The sequence below is a fragment of the Nothobranchius furzeri genome, chromosome 5 (genome assembly GCF_043380555.1).
Source record: "Nothobranchius furzeri strain GRZ-AD chromosome 5, NfurGRZ-RIMD1, whole genome shotgun sequence".
Lineage (NCBI taxonomy): Eukaryota > Metazoa > Chordata > Actinopteri > Cyprinodontiformes > Nothobranchiidae > Nothobranchius > Nothobranchius furzeri.
This window is the reverse complement of record NC_091745.1, coordinates 65,803,159-65,818,805: the sequence shown is the minus strand read 5'-3', so window position 1 is coordinate 65,818,805 and position 15,647 is coordinate 65,803,159.

Sequence of the window (15,647 nt, the reverse complement as noted above, 5' to 3'; positions counted from 1 at the left end):
TCTATCCTCTTGGACTTCATCTCCAGACATCTAACATGAGCCATCCATCTGATGGACTCCTTCCTGATCCTATCCATCCTTGTCATTCCTAAAGAAAACCTCAACAGCTTGAGCTACAACCTCCAGTTCTGTCTCCTGTCTTTTTCTCGTGGACACTGTCTCTAAAACAGGCAACATGTCTGGTCTCACCTCTGTCTTCTACGTTTTTTCTTTCATTCATGCCAAAAGCCTTTTATCACACATCAAACCTGACACTTTTCTCCACCCAACCTGCTTCTTACCCTCCTTTCAACCCTCTCATTAGCTCTGAACCATAGACACTAGTCCTTAAGTCTTCCTCTACTTCTGCTTCCTGAAACATGACCGTTCCACCTGTGCTCCTCTCATTTACACGCATTTACTCTGTCTCGCTGTGACTACTCTCCATGCCTCTCTTTTCCTGTACCTACTGTATCTCCACCTCTCTAGCTTCTCCTCTGCCTGCACCCTGCTCTCTCTGCAGATCACCATGTCATCTGCAAACATCAGAATCCAGGAAGACTCCTAACATCATCTGTCAGCCTATCCTTCACCACCGCGACCATGGCAGGGCTTGATTAAGCCCCTCCTGTTTGTGATTTGGCTTAGGTTTTACGCCAGATGCCCTTCCAGACACAACCCTCTGTATATATCCAGAATGGGACCTTGTGACCTCTTGTGGTTGCGTCCAACATCAGGGACCTCACTCAAAAATAATACAATAAAAAATAACAAACTGGAGTCCAGAAACAAACTGGTAGAATTTCATCTTATGCACCACTTATTTTAATATTTGGTAACATTTTACAAAAAGGGTCCCTTTAGTACATTACTTGGTACATTAACAGGCATTAATTAACTATTAAATAAAGTATTATCCTCTGCTTAACCATATTATGTAATGCATTACTAAGCAGACACCTCATCTCAGCCCTAACCTTAAGGACACTTAAGCTAACAGTAACGGGAATGTTAATAAAGGGACCCTTGGCTTATTAATGCTCAATAATGTGCTGTAACAATAATAATGGGACCCTTATTGTAAAGAATTACATAATTTTCTGTTGTTTAATGCTTCATTCCCAGTCCCCGCACTAGCACAGGTTCATCTGAACTGTTTAAAGTGAATCTTTTAGCTCAAATGTGTCTGTCGCTTCGGACTGAGCTCACATGTTGCTGTTTTTCTCTGCAGTCCCCCCACCCAGCCCCCTTCAGAGGCTGCATGTGTGTGGCATGTGGTTTGGATTCCTGCCCAAGGTCTATTCAGAGTGGAGGAACAAGGCCCCCCAGTGTGTTCTGTTTTCAACATTCCTCGGCCCTGACATCAGGCCAGTTACAGGAAGGACACTCCCCTCCAACGAGGGGGCCGTGTGCGGGAAGAGGCCCCCCCTTGACCCAGGCAGTCTGGCTGGTGGTTACTGCCAGGGTGGGGGCCCCGCTATCCCTGAAAGAAGAAGGACCCCCCCCCACACACACACACAACAAAGAGATGCTTTAAATACCACGTTGTTATGCTGTATAAATTAGATGGATTACCACCACCACCACCCCCATTCCATGAGGCCTTCTGGAAATTTAGGTCACATGCTGAATGTAAATATTATGGTTTGCAAAAGTGCAGCCTGAAGCCAGCTGAAAGCAGGAGACTTACTCTGGTTTTTGGTTAGTGAACGCCTTTTTGCTACCTCGGAATAAACCTGGATTGTTTTTTTCTTCATAAAGAAGTTGAATTTATTCTCTTTCTTCCTCTCTTTTTCATTGTTGCATCTCATTTGCTGATTTTATTCAAAAAGATCGAGCATAGTGTTGCACTTACTTTGTAAAACCTACAAGGTCTACAGTAAAAATTGTTTTTTTAAGTTAGGAAGTTTTCAGTACGGTGATATTTATCAGGTCACAAAGCTCCTGCATCTTCAGATGGCTGATTAAACCTTTTCCACATGCGCTCATCAGTCAGCTCTTCAGGCTAATGGGCCGGTTCCCAGCCTCGTCTCCGGTTTCTCGTCACCAGAAGGCACATGTGTGTTTGCATGTGTGTGTTTCTGTCTGGGAGGGCGAGTGAGCATCTAAAAAGAGAGAGGAGGCGGAGAAGCGTGGGAGGAGGAGACATCAAAGGCTCGGGAAATCGGATCCCCTCTTTCCATAAAGCGAGCTGGGCTCAGGGACAAAAGAAACGCGATCCGCCATGTGACCGTGAACGACACGGATGCCGACACCATCTGGCTCCATTCAGCTTTTAACTCATTCAGCTTTCTGGAGCCTCACTGCCACAACAAACCAGATGAAATAATCCCAGACAACTTCATCCCAAGCTTGTACAGCTCAGTGGCGGCTCCAGAAATTTTTTTCTGCTGGTGCTATGAAGGAGCTAGTCTTTTTATTGAGGGTGCTATGAAGGAAGTGGTCATGCGTACCTATTGTTCTCTAAAACACCTTCAACACTAGCAGATACACATGCATGCACAAAACCTCAACAACACCTGAAACAATCATTAATAAACATCATAAACATATGAACAATCACTGACTTTTCCATGAAATCATAAACACATACAGCCACACAGAAAACCATCTATAGTGTTGCAAGGTTAGCTAACGTTAGTGTTAGCATTTCCAGCAGCAAAACCCTCGACTGCTGCGGCGGTTGAGGGTTGACTCTCTTCATCCAGATCCGTAGGTTTTTGTGGGTCTGAGATCACTTCCAAAGATTCATTCGTTTCTGACTGAACCCGTGGAAATGTGGGCAACAAAAACCGATTCATTTTACCACTAGCTCTACTTTTCACTCATTGGCAGGTGGAAAATGAGGTCAAAGGTTAACATCAATTTCCTGTTTTGTTTTAAGTTTTAACTATCTATATGATAATTTACTCATTATTTTTGTTTTGTATGTTAAATATTATCACATCCACACGTTAAATTAAAATTAAATTGTAAAAAAAAAAAAATCTAGTATTTACTTGGGGGTGCTATGGGAGTGCAATGACTGATCCAGGGGTGGCTATAGCGCCCCCTAGCGCCCCCCGGCGCAGCCACTGGTACAGCTTGCAAAAAAACTCAATTGTGAGTCATTATTGAGATGTTCCACAGTCATGACAGTCATGGAAAGACCTAGTTTAGATGTCTTACTGATGTGGGCTGGCTCAACTCAATGTAGACATGATCTGCACATCCATGTGACGTTGACTGTTTCCAGGGATCTGTATCCTCCAACACCGCAACACCAACTTTTAATAGCACCAGTTGGTCCCCTGCATTATCAACAGGACATACAACCAAGGCAATTCATCTTCTTCTACAACAAAATTTGAATTTTCCTCTGTTTAAAGGGAAATTTAAACCACAAATCTTCTAATAAATGTTTTAACCCCATGTAGAAAGCAGCTAAAATGATCTCCCTTTGTATGGTGGCCAAGTTCAGACTCGAACATAAGGCGAGGAGCTCCATCATCCATGAGGAGGACAGGAGAATCTGCTTCTCAAACGTCATCAACTGAGGTGGTTCAGGCATCTAGGATGTCTCCAGGTTGGCCTGGAATTCCCCAAAAAAGGCGAGAGAGTTGCTCAGAAAAAGGAATGTCCATGCTTTCCTTCTAGATCCCTGCAAACCAGAAAATGCTCCTGAATTCTTACCAAAGTATGAAGTGTAGTGACTTTACTGGCAATCAATTTACAAACCAGAAAGAAAACGTAATCACACAAAACACCCCGTCTCACCTTTAAAATCTGCACCTTCACATGAATTCCATTTTAAAGGTTTCGTTCTGACTTCAGGGCAGTGGGACTTGTTTGGCTCCAGATGACATTTATAGATCTGTTTTCCACATGAGTAAGCATCTGTTTGGGAAACTGCTGCTGTTGATGGGGGCCAGTTAAAGGAGAAGTTCTCCGTACGTTTCTCTGGTAAAGGTGAAAAGATGTTTACATCTATGTTCAGAGTCGGAGAACTACAACTGAAATATGCTGGTTGAGTAACATCACATGATTTCTGAGAATTCTGCAGTTCCATTGGGTCCTTACGACAGAAAACTGCAGCGAAGCATTGTGATCTGGAAAAAAGCATCATGGAACGTTTGAACCACCCATTCTGGAGGCATGGAATATGGTTAAGGATGCAAATCAGGAGTCATACACGGATATCCGGAAGTTACTGACATAAAAAAAAAAAAAAAAAAAGATGCAAATGCTGTTGCAGAGCATTTTGAATGAAAGGAGGAAGCTGTAAACGTCCGCAGCCATCAGATAAATGTTTGTGTCTTTAGAAGGAATTTTCAAAAGTGCACAGTTGTGTGTAAACATCTGCAAAGCGAGCTGTTAAATATGTGTTTCAATAAGCATTCATCATCTCACTAAACCAAAACTGTTGGGTCTATTGATTCATACCAAACAACGACGAGATGCTTCATGCCGAAACTAAAGCAACTGAACAAATAAAGTTCAGTCACTCCGATTTAGCCTCGACTTGTCCTAACAGCTGTGCTCTTCCATGCACGAACAATGATCACATCCCAAATCTCAGGAAATCATGATCACAGGTCAGGGGCGGATTTAGGACTGAAGAAGATCCGGGGCTTAACACACACGCGCGCGCACACACGCGCGCGCGCACGCGCACACACACGCATGCGCGCACAAACGTGACACGCACTAGTCAACATCATATATATTTGTCTTGTACCACATAATTTTTAATCTGAAGCTACATATTCAGCATATTCAGGGCAGAGTATTGTTCCTGTTAGTGTTTAGTGTGAGATGATAGTGAATATTCCCTTTCTTTCTCCAACAACTTTACCTGATAGTAAGCTAACTTTAGGCAAACCAGCAGCACAACAAATATTTTCAAATAAGACTCACAAACCTGAGTCAACACCAGTCTCATCAGAGCTGGGGTTCTGTCGTTGTACTTTTGGTCTAAAAAAACGTCCTTATATCCATCTTCACTCATGCGTTTCAGACAGAGACTGCAGAAGCCAGCTGCTGAAGGGCTTCTCTTCAGTCTCAGGTAAACTGTATACTGACTAAGTAGCCTAGTGGTAGAGTGTCTGCCCTGAGATCGGGAGATCAGGGGTTCGACTCCTGGTCGGGTCATACCAAAGATTTTGAGAAAAATGGGACCCAATGCCTCCCTGCTTGACACTCAGCATTGGATTGGGGTTGGATTGGGGGGTTAAACCACCAAATAGTTCCCGAGCGCGGCGTGTCTGCAACTCAGGGGATGGGTCAAAATCGGAGAATAAATTTCACCACACACCTGTGTGTGTGACGACTAAATGGGACTTTACAAACTACTGCCAGCTGCGCCCTCTCTGTGTGACTTTGGTACTGCATGTTACTTCCGCGATTTAGATCCGGGGCTTATCATGAAAGATCCGGGGCTTCAGCCCAAGTAGCCGGGCCTAACGCCGCCCCTGTCACAGGTGACTGACTGCAGGAATGCATTTTGTCTGGAGGCTTTAGTCGCAGGTTTAGTCATTTCTGTTGTTATGCAACGACAAAAGCAGGTTCCTTGTGTTTGTAAACTTTTTGACTCACCACCACTAATCTTAAGACATCTAAAGAACTCATTCCTGCCATTCCAGCAGCATCTGCAACCTCAGATTACAAAGCGGGTCCGAACACGAGTCACGTGCTAATCTGGATGCAACTTTTAGTCCGTTCCAAAAGTTTTAATCTGCAAGTGGTCTGCAGTGAGAAGTGAAACAAAAAAAAATGTGGCTGCAAAACCAAATGCATGTTGGGAAAACAATGTTTGTGCGTCATCGAGGAGAAGTCTCACAATCATGAGCGGGTTGTTTCCTCGGGAAATCAAAACAAGGCGTAAACGAATGGAGTTGTTTTCTCACGCTTGCAGAAGGCTTGAAAACGGAACGTTTGAAATGGAAGAAATGAAACGTGTGTAGCAAAACGCTCACGCATGGAACATCTCAAACAGCGTTCAGAAAACATGGTGTGAAGAGGGCCGACGCTGTAGTAGCGTTGCGGTGGAACCACAAAACGATGACGCCTTGTTTTCAGAATTCATCAGCTGTGTTTACATCAGAGGGAACAGCTTGATTAGTCAGGTCTGCCACACCTGAAAATACACACAGCAGTAGCAATTCTGTCTCTGTTCACTTTAAAGCTTTTGTGGTGTTGATGCCTGAAAAATAATCCGATTGTCACTGACCCCACACCACATGAGCTGAGCTGAGCACCAGCACGTTAGTCCCTTAAACCGACCTTAGTCATTCAAACATTTTTGGATTTGGTGCAGGTTTCACTTCAAGAAGCATTCCTCACTGAGATGAAGATATCAGGATAAACGCCTCAAATCGTTGCAAGAGCTTCATTTTTCTAATATTAAGGAGATGGAACCAAGTCAGAGGAGTTTTAGTGTTCTGACTGACCTCCTCACAGACATCTGTCTTTCCTTGTGGTCCAATAAATGTCTTTTCAATGTTTTCCTTTAACCCTTTAGGCGCCATAGTTTTTTCAGTAAAATATGATTTTTTTAATCACTAATTAAAGAGCATGTAGCTTAAATCTGGTTAGAGATAGAGCAATATTGTAAATTAGAAAAATCTTCAGTATGAGCCAAATTTTGTGATAGGAACAAATTCACTCACATAATTTGCATATTGTGACGTCATCAGGTGGCAGCCATATTGGATTGCATCACATTTGCAGATTTTTTAAAATGTTTTTGTCTAATTTTCTTAGTGTTGTTATTGTTTATGATACAAATATACATATTCCTATGTAGACATATATATATATATATATATATATATATATATATATATATATATATATATATATATAATATTTATGACTTCATTGGTATTTTGTTATGTTCACTGCGTATCAATTAAGAACACTGTTTTTGGTGCCTCAGCATCATGAACACATTTCACTCATCCCTTCTTTGGTTTGTTTTGTTTATATAAAATCCTCAATCTCAGGCTTTTCCACAAGCCCCATGCAGAGCTGAATGACAATGAACGCGTTCATTTCTGGGACAGTTACATCGTACCAGTCATTATATATCCGGAGCTAGATTTCAGTTCCTCCCTCTCTAAATACTGGTGAGCATATCGGTTAGTTTCAGTTGTGATGAGGGTCCAGAATTCCACATCTAAAAAAAAACTGACAGAAAATCAACGTGTTCTGAATTTGACAGATCCCTGTCTCCACAGTATCCAACTGGCTCATCAAAATGCCTGATCCACTTGGAATACTGTTCCTCTCTTCCCACACTAACCCAGCCATCATCATTATTATTGTCACTGAGGCTGTGTTGGGCTAACCCCCTGTTAGCAGTGAATTTTTTCCCCGCGGTTCCTCCCCCTCCTGTTGCAATTACCCCGGGGCTGAATCGATCACCAGCAGAGTTTTCAGCAGCCCATCACCGCCACCACGTCAAACTCCCCCCCCCCCCCCCCAAGCACGGACCTGGTACGAGCTGCTGGCGCCCCCCCCCCCCCTCCCTTTTTTCCCCGACCCCGCGGTTTCTCCCCCTCCGGCTACACTTCCCGCGGATTACACCCTGGGGCTGAATCAATCACCAGCGGAGTTTTCACCGGCCCGATCACCACCACCACACCCCTCTCCATGGAGGTGACGCGGAACATCGGACAAGGAAAGGGCTGGATGGGCTGCTTGTGTAACCGCGTCATCGCTGACTGACTCCCTGTTGCTGCGCGCCGAAGCCACGCTTTCCGTCTCTCTAGAAGACCGCAGATCATCCTCAGAAAGGAAATTTTCTTCCTCCGAATCCGAATCTGCCAGTACTAGACAAAGAGCTTCGTCAGCACTGAACATTCCTCTCGGCTTTGTTTTTATCCTGTACCACTCACTCGCTCTCACTTGCTCTGACAACCTCCGCGATGCTGTGACTGGTGGGCGGGGTTCAAGCGCTAAATACTCCATAAATTTGAATAGTAACACACCCACAAATGCTGCTTGGATTGAAGTTACAGGCGTCTGCCACCCCGCAGTTTAACGTATTAACTGCATGAGGGCTCATTTCTGCTGCTGTGGCTTATTAAATCCAACATTGCTGCTTGTCGCAATTCTGCGACTTCAACGCTTAAAGGGTTAAGGTGGAGTTCTGCATCATCCTGAATGTGTTTCCTCTGTGAATTCCTTCAGGTAAAGAGATAGGGACACAGAAATAACCTGTTTGCCTTCATACCATAGAGGTCATGGACATTTTACCTCCATGCACCAAAGCTCCAGTCATAGAGAGTTGGTTCATTTGCTCAAGTTGGACCTGAATAAACAATCCTGGGCTATAAATGAATCCCGAGCATCATTTGACTGCAGTGTCAAATGTTAAATGCAGTGTTCCGGTTAGGGAGGGCCAGTAATTCTCAGGAAGCAGCAGGCAGACTGTGGCGGATTGTGTGGTATTGCTGCAGAAGCAGTGACAACAGGTGAGTTTCTGTGAAAGTAAGACTAAAAACACAAGACAGAAGCTCATGTGGTTTACCATTTCACAAAAAAAGGAAGGATGCAGAATCAGATAAATGACAACAACGTTTTTAAGCTGCGCCGAATCGTCTCCTTCACACGTAAAAGTTGTGTAAGAAACCAAACGGTCCTCGTGCTCCACTTTCAGCACGAATCAATATGTACTTTAAATGTCGCGAGCAGACACCAGGAAGTTCAATAACTGTGGTTTATCTTCTTAAACGGTCAAACCACTACTGAGTTGACATTTTATTTTGAAGAACTTGAACAAATGGTGCACTTTAACATGGTGACAGTACAGTACCGATCAGTACAAAACTAATGTAGCAAACAAACACGTGTACTCATCAATAGGTGTTTACGACAACATCAGAGTAAAAATGTTTCTGTTTGCGTGACTTATTTGATGCAATGTAAGATTGGGGGCCATTTAGAGCCAAAAAAAAATCACCTGAAAAATAACAAAAATTCTTTTTTATGATAACAGACCAGAACCACCTCTCACGTGCAGGAGAGAGGGCTGATGCTGGAGGAACAGCGGCTCTACTCTAAGCCCCTCCCGGGCATCAAAGTCCAACGAACAACGGAACGTCCTTTGTCTGAATCATTTGACTTCTAACCTTGTTTAACTCATAAAACCAGATTTAAAAAAATCTCATTTCCATGCACCCTTTATAGGAGCGATAGCTATAAACACCTACGTTTAGAATTTTTTTCTGTAAAGCAGCTTAAATGAAAAATATAAGCAAAACTAAACATAGAACTTGGTAATATTTGGTAGATGCATCTTAAAGTTTTTATGACTTTATCTTTCAGGTCTCTAAGCAAATGCGATCATTCGATTCACCTTTACCCTGCAGCCACACCTTGCTCTGATAAAGCGTATCCTCCTTTAACCTGTTCCTCTGTGAAGTGTCACCTTTCACCACATCTGAGATATGCTTTATGACCTTTATGCATCACAACCCATTTACATGTACAGCTGGTTTTGTGTGTTAAAAACGTGGATGAGGGTATTTCTGTCCACAGGTGACTGTGCAGCCCTAGGTGTGCCTGTCAAAGCAGACATGATGGACTTGATGGATCACATATAGATCATACTGATCATCAGGTCTGAGGAGAATTGTTTGGTCTGACACTGACAAGTGTTTTTGTTTTTTTTCTTCTTTTGTGTCTTTTGGGGCAGAAGTAGCTCAGGAGGTAGAGCAGGGTTGCCTCATGATCGCAGGGTTGAGGGCTCAATTCCAGCTCCCGCTAGGGGTTTTCTGCTGTTGTGTCCTTGGGCAAGACACTTCAGCCTGTGTTGGTGGTGGTCAGAGGGGCCGGTGGAGCAAATGGCAGCCTCGCCTCTGTCACTCCGGAGCGGCTGTAGCTACATAGTAGCTTACCATCACCAGCAGTGTGTGAATGTAAGAGTGTGTGAATTATGCAAAGAAGTTCGAGTGCCTGGAAAAACGCTATATCAATCCAACTTATTAATACTATTATTATTTTGTTTATTCTCTGAAGTGCGTTTCTAGCCTGGAGATCTGCTGAGTCAAGGTTAAAAATGTAGATGGGCAGACTGTGTTTTCTAGAAAACACAACGTGGAGTGTGTGCAGTTCGTGCAAAACAAGATTTTCTGTTCCCTTCATATGCACGTACCACACACACACACACACACACACACACACACACACACACACACACACACACACACACACACACACACACACACACACACACACACACACACACACACACACACACACACAGCTTTCATGATGAAAGCTGCTAATGTGCACCACCAGGTGGCGTTACAAGAAACTACCACAAAAGTACTTCCTGTTTTACTGAATGAGAAAGAGAAATGGAAAACTTGTGATGCTTGAAGTTAGAGATGTTTTGGGGGCAACCCCGAGCACTTCCTGTGGGATTTCTTCTTCTTCTTCTGCGTCACATAAAGTGTTCATAAGCTGCTGCCATGACACATGTAGCAGATTTGTAACGCACTTGTTTTTCCAACACTTGATGCTTCCTTGCTGCTCAATATAAACGAATGTGACTCACAATGTATAACATAGTAATAGTTGTTATAAATGTCTTTACATGGTAACACGCTTTTTTGGCTTTGCTTCTTCACTTCCTGTTAGAAATTATTTATGTAAATGCAGAAAGAAAGAAAGAAAGAAAGAAAGAAAGAAAAACTCTTTAAGTGTCCAAATTATAATGATGAAGAAGAAGAAGACGAGTGCTAAAAACTGCAATTGAACAAATAAAACAAAAGTTTTGTTTTTATTTCTGAAAACATTATTGTTTCATTTATTGTTGATAAATTATTGCCATCTATTTTTTTGTCCTGAACAGCCTCTGTTTGGAGAAATAGCCTTTACATCCTACAGTGCTGATCACTGCAATCTTAAAACAGCTCCTAAAACATGTCCTCAGCTGTCAGATGACCATTAAATTATTGAATGTCTCTATAAACCCTGATTACCAGAACTGTAGATAACCACAAGCTTTGGTCTCAGTTGTTCTCAGACCAGCCGGTAGCGTGTCAACAATGTTGGACACAACTGTTCAAATGGGTGGTTAATTAAAATTGCCTGATCATTATTTGGCATTTGCCAAACTTGATGACAAACTAAGGTATGTCAAGTTAAAGATGCAGGAAGTTTAGTTTTGTCTTTAGATCTTAGAACAAAGGGAAATGAACGAGAACCGGTTTGGGCATTTCTGGACTGATGCAATGATTACATGCTGATTCACATCAGTTGATCTGGGAGCTGTTTTACTTCATGGAATATTACTTAGTTCCTTTTTTTTGACAGCATAGTTTATGTGTTCACATCCTGTTTCACTCATGTCTGTTTACCACAAGGATGGGCTCATTTATCACATCGCTCCAGTTTGAAGCAGATATAAAACACATTTTAAACAAACACAAAACAAACAAACACTGCGCTACCAAAGCGGCAGTGGAAACATCTTCTCTTGACTGAAACATTGATACTGATACAACCATGAGTCCTCTCTGTGATATCTGGAGAGTCCAGATTCTTTTTTAGTTTTGTGACATTCCAGAAGCACATACCTGAATGCAGCAAACCTTTGATTTCTCTTCATTCACAAGACTTTCAAAGCTGTCACAGGATTTTCTGGTGTGTATTTTTGTCTCAGTTTCTCAGTGGTTATTTTCATTTCCCTATTACAGGAATGTTTCTCTTGAACATACATTTCTGCCTTTTTAAACCCCCATCAGTATTTGTATTACAAATTACAGTTCAACGCAGTAATTATGACTTCACACACACACACACACACACACACACACACACACACACACACACACACACACACACACACACACACACACACACACACACACACACACACACACACACACACACACACACACACACACACACACACACAAACTAAATACAGACACAATAAATGATTATCTGAGCTGATCAGTACTGCCACCCTGTGGTGATGAGGAAATAAACATTTTTTACGAAAATAAAATATCAAAAAATGTTAATCTGTGGTCTGTCAGGAGTGGATTATAAACAAACATTTCCAAACCAGGCCCTGGAAACAACCTGTGATGTGAAGAATGGCAAAAGTGAAAAGACATCTTCTCTTTTTTCACTTTCCCAAAGTTTGATTCTGGGAAAACCCAGAGGGAATTACATGTCACTAATTTGGCCTTTAAAACTCCACTATAGTATGGATGATTTTTCCGTATCATGGTCAGATGTGTTAGAATTCCCCAGTTTCCAGTGAAATAAAAACAATTATGAGAACTTTACCATGTGGATTATTTACAGGAATAAAAAACAACAGATGACCAACATTTGAAAAAAAAATTAAGAATAAATTCCTCTTCTGCAAATTAAAGATAAATATTACACTAAATGAAATACACTGAAATATTTCAAACAAGTTGTGTTGCATGTTTTTATTTAATAGCTGTAATTGTACTGTAAAAAATGATTGTAAATGTCTGTTATTCTCCTGTGACCCCCTACATGTGCCTTCCAATATTAAACTGTCTATTGTTTATATTCTTTATGATATAAAAGCTGACTAAAGTACTTGACATTTTAAAGCTCTACTCCTTGAGTGTTACTGGGGGCTGTTTTTCTTTCTTGTATTTGTACTTTTCTAACTGTTTGAAACGTTTTCAGGTTTGGGCTGCAAATCAAGATTTTAAGCAATAAGGTTAATTTATTTTTACTTTAATAACCTTTTAAAGATTTGAACTTCTAAATGTTCAAAAGCAGAGCTTGTTTTTCTGTTTTAGAGTTCAATCTAATCCCATTTAGAGGAAATTAAAACCACTTCAAACGAAAGCTCAGGTGTCAGGTGATAAACTGCATTTAAAAAAATAGAAATTTGCTACTGAAGCACATTTGTCACATTCGTTAAACATGAAATTATCACTGATAAATGGCCTGAATTTTATATAGCACCTTCTAGAGTCCTGGAACCCCCCAAGACGCTTCACAACACAATCAGTCATTCACCCATTCACACAAATATTCACACCCTGGTGGGGATGATCTACGGTAGCCACAGCTGCCCTGGGGCGTACTGACGAAGGTGAGGCTGCCGAGCACTGGCGTCCCTCTGACCACCACCAGCAGGTAAGTGGATTAAGTGTCTTGCCCAAGGACACAATGACAGCGACAAACTGAGCGGGGCTCGAACCTGCAACTTTCTGATTATGGGACGAGCACTTAATTCCTGTGCCACCATCACCCCATTATTCAATTGCTGCTCTCTGTCCCATTTTTACAAACAGATTTAGGAAAGAAAGCTTTTGTTTATTCTGTCCCCTCAGCCTGGAACCAGCTGCAGAAAAACTGGAAATTAACCGAACTGGATTCACTACATGCCTTCAAAAGCAAGCTGAAAGCCTCAGAGACTGCATCAGTAATTTGTAACTGCTTTCAATGAATGTATTGTCTTATCATTGTTTGTATGTTGTAACTGTATGGAATTTTGCTGCCTCTTGGCCAGGACACCCTTGTGAAAGAGGTTTTAATCTCATTGTTTTTTTTTATCCTGGTTAAATAAAGGTTGAATAAAATTAAAAATTAGCAGCAGAATTTTATTTATTGTGAAGGAAGCTATTCAAGTTAATGCATTTTCTCTTTTAATTAGTGGTGAGACTTGATTAAAAATTCATCTAATTAATCAGAGGCTTTGTAATTGATTATTCTTGATTAATCATGTTTTAATTATTCAAGACAATTTGCCTCCAAGCAATTTTTTTTAATTAAAAATGTTTTTTGAGGCACAGATGACATACACACACTTTAAAGAATTGTAACATACCAAAAGGGTCAATTTTCACCTATTTATTGATCATTATAATAACCTTTCCTCTACAGAAATAAATCCACTTTCTATTTGGCCTTCTAAATCCAGAAGGTTCTGCTCAGCGCGTGTTTACAGAATACAAAACATCCAGACTAACATTCTCTCCCAAGGTTCCTGCACTTTCTGTGAAAGCCAGACGTCAACATTCTTCACTCTGAATAAGTGAAGACTCCATAATTTTACAACTTATAAGTTAAATAATTATATGTGATGAAAGGACAAGATGTTTAAATGAAATGTTTGAATAACCTGTGCTTAAACCAATGCATTTAAAATGAATATTGTTCTTACAATGATCCATTTATGTAACAAATCAGCATGTGTTTGATTTAACAAGTTAATAATTGTTTACACTCATACACATCACGTAAGAGTTTTAAGACACTCTCATTCAGTGTTAAAAACATCTTTGTTTCTGAAGAAGGCGTGGCTTTCTGAGGAATGTTTTGGTAAAGCCTTCCAGGCATGGCACATTCTGATTTGCCAGAATACGCCAGAAATTATAAATAATGAGTTTATTAAAACAGGATTTACTTCCCGATTAATTCAGTTTCCAGCTGACTTCCGATTCGGCCAAATCGGGAAAGAAGCCTCTTTTGAAACCATCTCCGTTGACCTTAAGTCAAAAGCCTTTCTGCGAAGTTGCAAGTGATTACAGACATAACAGCTCTTCTCAGAGTTACTTCACAGTTCAGACACCTAACCTGCAGACCCCAGGTTGCATCTCAGGGCCGGGGAAGCTGAACTCAGAGGAAGCTACTTATCTCTGAGTGTAGGAGCCATATGTGTCATTTCTTTTTGTGCACTTGAGAGGAGGATTGGCCTCATGTTATTGTTTAATTGCTTGTGGAAGCACCAGCCTACTTAAGCCAACACAGATTGGACTCAGGTGTGGCTGGATGGGACAAACAGTTTTTTACTGTGTGGCGAGGACTGTGGCTTTGTGTAAAGGACTCTGCGGACTGTCATTGGGGCAAGGACATTCTGGAACAAGACAAGTAATAAACATCATCAGAAATAAACTCAAGCTGCATTTCTTAAAGCACACGTAAAGACCACCCGCAACAGCTACCAGGTAGTGCCAGTGTATAGAGCACTGGCGCTACACTGAGTATTATGGTTTCGACATCCGGTGACCTCACCGCTCTGACCGCAACCATCCAGACCTCCAGGAGCAACTCATACAAGGGTATCGTACGCCTGCATACTGGTGTCTGATGAGGTTTATAAATAAACAACTCTCTAGTTTAAAACAAACAACAAATTCTTTTACACCCAGATTTCACAATGTCTCAGATACAAAGAACGGTTGCTACAACATCTAGCTTCCATCACAACACCTCACATCCACCACATCACATTTCATTATTCATATCTTGTCACGTATCATTAGTTCAGGAAAATAATTAAATTCATTTTATAAACTATATACTGACTCTGGATTAATACGAAGTGTGTTTATGGTCCCTGAATAAGCAAAGAACCCTTGAATCTTCTGATTAAACATTCACAGATCAATCAGATTAATATTTCGTATCACATCTTATAGGTCCTAATTAATTAAAAATGTATTCGACCAGAATATATATCGGTAACCAAAAGATCTATTTAATCACTTTGTTCTCATTATAAAGGTAACCATTGTGAGATTTGTTGGGATGTGTAAATATTGGTATGTGTGTTATTAACCCTCCCAATGTCTTTATGGGGAACCTCACGAGAAAAGTTGACCATTGAGCAGGATTGATGGTTTAACCCTTGAGGTCCACGTGGCACCACCTCACCCCTGCCACATGGATCCAAG